General features: G+C 32.3%; 1 long non-coding RNA gene across 1 annotated transcript; it reads right to left on the bottom strand.

Annotated features, from left to right (window-relative positions):
• Positions 1–2106: 2106 nt before the first annotated feature.
• LOC134240233 (uncharacterized) lies at positions 2107–5491 on the bottom strand. Its single transcript, XR_009986397.1, has 4 exons — positions 5282–5491; positions 4659–4718; positions 2948–3020; positions 2107–2230 (listed from the first exon to the last, which is right to left on the bottom strand). It is a non-coding gene; the product is annotated as an uncharacterized LOC134240233 (long non-coding RNA).
• Between the last annotated feature and the right edge of the window lie 2802 nt (positions 5492–8293).

Below are 8293 nucleotides of genomic sequence, written 5' to 3' on the forward strand. Positions count from 1 at the left end.
AAAACTCATTCAACTGACACTCAGCGAAAGACATCTACTTCCTAAAATGTCTCTTTTCAGACACAATTAGATAAGGGTGTATCCATTAATTATCATGATAGCGTCACATAAATTCGCAGACTTTTGATGAGTTTTAACAAGCTAATTAGTATCGCCTTCTAGAAAAGGGGGGAAGGGGGGTAACAAACATAATGTGGCCCATAAGAGGTTTGAGAAAAATCATTGTATTTTCTATTTTCATTTTATTTAAGTTATCCTTTTTTCAGACACAAATAAGCATGTATCCTGTAGACTATGATTTTTATTAGTCAGACTATATCCGTTCACCGCATGTAATATTGCAGTACAGTTAAGGCAACATTTTCTATAAAAAGTCACGGTATCCGATACATATAATGTTTAACAGTTTTATTTTTTAGCAATACACTCTAGTTAAAACAGCTTTTTGTGATTTTGAAGAGTATGTCCATCGCTTTTCACATCGGTATTTTTTGACATCATGTGACCCCCTGAAGTCACGTGGGCTCCGATTTTAGGTTAAAAAATGAAATGTCAAATTTAACCAAAAAGTGCAAGGGCAAGACAAACAAACAATTAACTGCACAATGTTTTATGTTGTCTCTATGTATCTATATTTTCTCAAAAGTGATGCTCATTCAGTTAGTTTTCCGATATAATTAAGTTATTCAGCTAAAACAGACAGTAATGTATGAAAAATAGGATATTTTCCTAATTTCATCACGAATTATAAATTAACTAAAGGATTACAAAGTAATGAGCATCACTTTTTAAAAACTATACAATAAAATAAATAATTTAAAATAAAAACCTACTTTTTAGATTGTCGCCTTGCCCTTGAACGTTTTGATTAAAAAATGAAATCTTGGAAGAGTCAATCTAATTATAGTTTTCAAACACATCACTGTCCCAGCATGGGAGATAACTCTGGAGTACTTGATATAGTTTGTTTACCTCGTAAATTTAAAATAAATATACATGCGGGCAGGACTTGACTCTTTTTTTTTACTAAATCAAACGGTATGCATAAAAATCCTTGACATTTCTTTCTTTTCTGTGTATTCGTTCTCCATACGTTGTATACATTTAATGTCTTTCAAACCTCCCGCATTTCCTCAACGATGTGTATATATTACACGTAGTATTACACACAAATAGGTATAAATATTGCCGATATATTTATGTAGAACACAAATGGTTAATTAAAATATAGCCTTCATTAATAATTAATTAGATATCTATTCCCCTCTCTCACTACTGTACGCATAGGCCTCGGAACCGGGGGGGGGGGGGGGTTAGCCTCCCTAGATCCCTACTTATTTGCAAATTATATACATAATGTAGGCATTGGAATTTGCCTTTTCCTTTTGGCTTAGCCCCCCCCCACCCCCTTTCAATCTTTCATATTGCTTCCGACGCCTATGGTACAAACACTTGTGTTAATTTTTTTTTTCTTTCTGCATACGAGGTCATGTTCTACGATCGCTTTCAATCAGACCGCTTACTGTTAATTAAGGGATATAAACTAAGTTATAAGTTTAAGGTACTAATTAGAAAGAATTGGGGTATACCCCTGTATTTGTTAAGGGGACAGCTATTTTATTTTGAGGGTGAGGGACTGGCAGATTTTAAAAATAAATACTTGCAGATCAGTGATCTCCCCCTCCCACGAATGTGAGTTTTTTTTTTTTTTTTTACATTTAAAAAAAAAAAAAATTTGCATGTAGTATTTTTAATGAAGAGGAAAATAAATAATCTGTCCTTCATCTTATTGATCGGAAATAAATATTAATCTGTCCTTCATTGACATGAAAATGAAAAAAAAAAAATCTGACTGAAAAACTCGCCTGCCCCCCCCCCCCCTCAGAACAAATGGTGGTCCCCTATCCTATTTTGAATCAATTAGGGGGATCTCTAGTCTCCTGTTTTTGGTAATATTATTGAAAGATAAATGAACACAATGCACATGCTGGAAATAAGATCTTGATGATCATTAGTACCCTCCACACAAAATAGTAAGAAAGTTAAGATTTTCATATCTTAATGGCCTTTTCATTATCTGTACATTAAATATATGAAAAAGTCAAATTATTATTCATCTAGAAAATTTATTTAATAAACATTTCTTTTCAAATCCAATGACAGACTGTAGGAATGCTGGGCAGGTGCAAATTATTTCCATCACCTCATGTTCTTGTGGATAAAATGAATTCTGAAAATAGGAGAAAATCAGGAAATACTTTATTGAAAGTAATTTGTGTTTTAAAAATGAAATAAAAAATGCATGGAAACATTTAACATTGAATTTACATATTACATGTGTAATGTGAAGCGGTCACCCATCCAAAGGTTAAACAGGCTCGCCGTTGCTTAACTTGCGTGAAATAGAGGGAGACTTTACCGCATCACCAGAAAAGCTAGCTCACTGGCGAGGCAGTATAAGTTCCCTATATACTGTCCGCTACAGAAAATGTCTTTTGTGTAAAAATGATCTTGGTGATGAATTCCACTATATTTTATGTTGTGAAAAATTAAAAGTTGAAAATTGTATATCCCGAAAAATCATTTTACAAGACCAAATATTATCAAATTTAATGAATTGTTTTCTTCCAAAAATGTTGGACTATTGAGTAAACTTTGTTCTTTTATTAAAATTATAAACGAGAGAGTCAAACCTCCAGGTTAACATCAATGTAAACAATTATTATAATATGGAAATACTTGATTATAAGCACACTTTGTATATATGTTATATGTTACGCTCATGCATGTATGTATATATGTTATATTGATACGTATTGATCTCTATGTTGTTAAATAACAACAAAAGAGATGTTAATAAACTGGTAAACTGCTACACATGTTTTCAATTCTTCTGTTAGTTTTATTATCAAAACTTTGTACGGTTTATAGCTTATATTGAGCATACCATTTTCCTTAAATGATGGATTAACTTGCTGCCTGAATGAATCCATTTGTCCAACATCTGGGAGTAGCTAGGCCTACAACACAATATATATGCAGTTATATGCTATGAGATTACTAAATATACATTGTAGGATAAAATGGCATTACATTTGACAAAACAAATTATGCTACACTGTATATTGTAGTGAATTTATGTTATTGATTTAAATGAAAAAAAAATGTGTTACAAAACTTCTCTTGGAAAGTGAAACCTCTGACATTTACATAGTTATTGATAGAATATTTTCTATAAATAAAATTCTAAGTTTCTTCTTTACCAAAATGAACAAGATGTGTTTGTGAAACACTGATGCCCCCGTAAACATAGCAAAGATTAAGCTTTTCTTAAATGCAAATTTAACTAAATAGTACCAAAAGTAGGGTATTCTCACTGGAAAACAATTGTGAAATTTAAAAGTAACGAAATGTTAAAGTTTTTTTTTTAAATAAGTACAAAAATCTCCAAGGTCAAGGTCAAAAGGTCAATGTAATTAGTATCAAATGAAATGTCTTGCCACATAGAATACTTATGTTGAGCATGAAAGCCCTAGTCCTAACCATTCAGAAGTTATGGCCAACGTTCATTTTTTTTTTAAAAGTAGGTCAAACTCCAAGGTCAAGGACATCGTTCTTGTCATTAAATGAAAGGTCTTGTCATAAGAATCAAATGTGTAAAGTATGAAAGCACTAGCCCTAACTCTTTAAAAGTTATGGTCAAGGTTTGCTTTTTTAAAGTAGGTCAATCTCAAAGGTCAAGGTCAGAGGGTCTAAGTTCTTGGTTACCAACGAAATCTTCTCACAAGGATTACATATATGAAGTATGAAAGCCCTATTACTTACCGTTCAAAAGTTAGGTTAAAGGTTAAAGTTTTTTCACAAGTACGGAAATCTACAAGGTCAAGGTCAAAGGGTCAAGATTGTTGGTATCCAATGAAAGGTCTTTCAACAAACATTAAATATGTGAAGTATAAATGTCCTGGTATCTACTGTTCAAAAGATATGACCAAAGTAAAAGTTTAAAATTTTCATGTTAAAGTGGGTCAAACTCCAAGGTCAAGGTCAAAAGGTCAAATTTGATGGTACACCAACGAAGGGTCTTCTAACAAGGATTATATATATGAAGTATGAAAGTCCTATTACTTATCGTTCAAAAGTTATGGCCAAGGTTAAAGTTTTTTCACAAGTACGGAAATCTACAAGGTCAAGGTCAAAGGGTCAAGGTTGTTGGTATCCAATGAAAGGTCTTTCAACAAACATTAAATATGTGAAGTATAAAAGTCCTGGTATCTACTTTTCAAAAGATATGGCCAAAGAAAAAGTTTAAAATTTTCATGTAAAAGTGGGTCAAACTCCAAGGTCAAGGTCAAAAGGTCAAATTTGGTGGTACCCTAAGAAAGGTCTTGTCACAAGGAATATACATATGAAATATGAAAGTCATAGCTCCACCAAATCAAAAGTTATGGACAAGGTTAAAGTTTTTTGCGGACAAACAGACAGAGAGACAGACAGACAGAGAGACAGACAGACAGACAGACGGACACGACAAAAACTATATCGGGGGAAACTTGTATCACTGAATGTTTTGAATGTAAAATTTTTTAAAAAACAACGTAAGACAATTGTAAAGCACATTGCAAACTTTGAAAATGTGAAATGCTTAGAAGTTTACATACCCTGTGGAGTAATGATGCATTTTTTATTTATTCACTCTTTAAGCCTGAAACTCTGGACAGCTACAATGATAAAAGTATTATATAAATATTTTTAATGTACATGTAATCTAAACAAAAAATGATTTTTTTTTCATTAATTTAGAAATTGTAGAAAATTACAACCATAGATCTGAAGTTGGGCTTTTATGTTTTCCACACAATGTTACGGATATTTTTTTTAAAATTGTGTAGCATATTTGTATGTCAGAATACATCATTGTTTGTTTAGGCCTAGTCACTAGTAAATCATTGACTGAAACAATGAAAACATCTCATTCAATTTAGTTTAAATTTGTGTTACTGATGATCTCCATTATTATACATATTGTCTCAAAGAAAATGAGTTAATTGACAGGAACTCAGTACATATTTAGTGCAATTAATTTTTAATAATTCTAAAAAGTGTGCAACTTAGTATAAGGGGGGGGGTGTTGTTACACACAAGGCAGTGCATATTTACAGTTTTTCACTGACTGTACTAATGCATTTTAATGAACATGAACACACTCGCTTTATTTTATGTTAACAAAAGCATGTCTACATATTGTAGATCTACACATGTACCTACATATGGGTATACATACCTGGCCTGGAATTACAGTGCAGTGATTGATCTACGGAGCTAGAGCTGGTGCAAATCGTCTCAGTTTTCTGCTATTTTCCGAAATAATGTCCTTATATTCTTGTAAAATGGTGAAGCAATGCCTTGTCTCTTCTTTTATCCCTATTTTCTTTAAAGATTGTGTGGTTATTGCATTTAAATCCACTGCAAATCTCAGCTGATGTCGCCACCTTTTTAGATGTAAACAACATCCGTGTCACCGAGTGCAAGCGCTTGGCTGAAGCCGAATGCAGACAAACGACACATTAAAAAGAGAATTATTTTAAAGACATGCTATTCTATATACGAGAAAATCACTAATTATTTTCTATTTAAACATGAAGATATTGTTGTTTATTACAAATTGTTGCCAATATCGGTAAATAGTTATTTTGAGCAGTATTTCCTTATATGGATCAATCAGGGTGGAGCAACTGTCATGACGTCAGACCTCATTATGACTTCATTACCATATTTTTTTCATGTGTTGCCTTAACTGTACTGCGATTTAAATCCATATTAGACAGAATTGCCGATTTTCAGTGTAAGTCTAACTGCATCAGTGATTCGCCGAGTATAATTATCTGAGGAGAATTAATTAAAATATTAATCTTATACATTTTTTTTTTTTAATTTTACTCCAGCCTGAAAGTTCATAATTATATGTTTTAAATTTCTTACAAAATAATTAATTAGTAAAATCAGGCACCTGATATGAACTACATATGAATGCATACTTAGGGCAAAAACGGTCGTGTATCTGATTCAGCAATTGAAATGGGCAAAATTAAAATCGAAATTAAGTCAAGACAACCAGGGAATTAGTTTAAACATCTGTATAGTTAAATTACGAATATTTAAGTACAACAAACTTTTTCTTTAAAGTTTATTCTTAAATAAAGAAAATGAAAACATTTATTATCAGTTCCGTAATGGGGAACTGTTATATACCGTGTTACACGGTGTCCACAATCGCTGACTTCAAAGATGCCGACATCGAGTTCAAGGTTCACGGTGCCGTACGTGTTTTGCGGGAAAAACTCGTGGCCTGTACTGTACCTTTGATCACAAACACAACGAGTTGATCTAATTTATAGCAAATAAGTAATCAATGTAAACTCTGTCTAGTTGTTTTGAATTTTCACAGTTGAAAGCCCAAATGCATGTTACTTGATAATGGTGTTTCAAATAGCTAGACATAACCTCCGTCCTCTTTCACGGGCGCAATTGAGAGAAATAAACCAAATTTGGTCAAAGCACAGTTCGAAAATCATTGGGGCATGGTTTGCATAATTAACCAAAGAACGGTACGGTTCGTTTCCTGCACAGAACGGTACGCTTTGTGGACGGTACGGTACGCTTTGTGCACGGAACGGTTCGCTTTGTGCACGGTACGGTACGCTTTGTACACGGAACGGTTCGCTTTGTGGAAGGTACGGTACGCTTTCTGAGAACGGAACGGTTCGCTTTGTTCACGGTGTACGCTTTGTGCACGGTTTAGGGTTCGTTTCTGAGGTGTAGTAGCACGGTTTAGGGTCTGTAACAATGTACATGGAAAAATTATAAGTCTCCCCAACTTTTTGTTGCAGTAAGGTCAAATAGGATTTCTGATAATGTATTATATATGAAAAAGAAATTGGTATTGAAAATAAAAAATTGCCAATTCCCCCGAATTTCATATTTTTTAAACAGGTTTCCTTTTTTTTGCTTCCAGTAAAAACTTTTTTTTATATGAAAAATCTGTGTCCGACCTCCTACACTTTAAGTCAATGTTAATCATAATGGAGTTTGAGGAAGTCTCTCTAGGAGTTTTCAACAAAGGAGAGAGAGAGAGAAAAGAAAGAATGAGAGACAATAATGATGAGAGAGACATGTGTATGAGAGAGAGAAGAAAGAAAAAGAGGGAGAGAGAAAAAAGAATGAGAGAGGGAGAGAGAGAATAAACATAGAGAAATCTAATGAATCGTAAGTGTTATAAGAAAGAATTGAGAGAGAAGAAAGAATGAGAGGGAAAAGAAAGAATGAAAAGAGAGATAGTACGTTAATCATTCAAAATGATAAATTCTGGTTGTCAGGGCCGACATATTAAACATTTTTATGACCATGCTCAATTCAAAAATTTAACGAATAGATAAAGTATTAAGATCACCAACAATTTTAACTTAATAAGCGTTTCGTAAGAGAGAGAGAGAGAGAAAAATTACCCGAGAGAGAGAGAGGGGGAGATAAAGAGATTGCAATATATAATGAATAATACGGTATAACGAAGTGATATACGGAAATCTTTACTCAGTTTGAAATAAAATTTCAAGTAGAGTTTTTTATGCACTGTAATGATATATTATTAAAATATTATTCAAAATATATGAAGATTTTAAATATATGTACTGTTTTTTCTGAAAATTCAAAAGATTAATTCTTTTAGTAACATCCAGATTAATTATATTGTCTTACCAAAGTATACACTGATAAAGCTATGCTTTTTACCACACAGAAAAATTACCTTTTGAGAAAAATTAATAGCAAATAAGTTTAGCTAATTAATTTCCTGATTATGATTTTAAATTATGTATATATAAACATGGAATCCATTGTTTACTGTAAAAATGTGTCCTTTCTTTGTTATTGTTAAGTTGATAAAATTTCTAATTATACATCTTATGTACATGAAAAGTTATCTTTTTTTTTTAAATAAACAAATCCAATAATTACATTTGTCAACAGTGTATAGGCTTGCAACTCCTGATAATTTTTTGATAATTCACATTTCAACTACATGTAATACGGAAAAAATTTACACAGCATGACGCAATTATAATCACAGCTATCCCGAAGGCTTAAAATGGACATTTTTGATATTCTTAAATGTTGTACAAGTAGCTAGTGGCACAAGTGCATAACACAAATTGTGTAAAGATTGTTATATAGATTTATTCATCGTGATACATGGTACTTAAAAAGTGCTGGGGGCAGGTTTAATTTTTTCTTGAAAAAT

Source organism: Saccostrea cucullata, unplaced genomic scaffold (assembly GCF_032062105.1).
Source record: "Saccostrea cucullata isolate Sc308-1 unplaced genomic scaffold, CSIRO_AGI_Scuc_v1 ctg17232, whole genome shotgun sequence".
Lineage (NCBI taxonomy): Eukaryota > Metazoa > Mollusca > Bivalvia > Ostreida > Ostreidae > Saccostrea > Saccostrea cuccullata.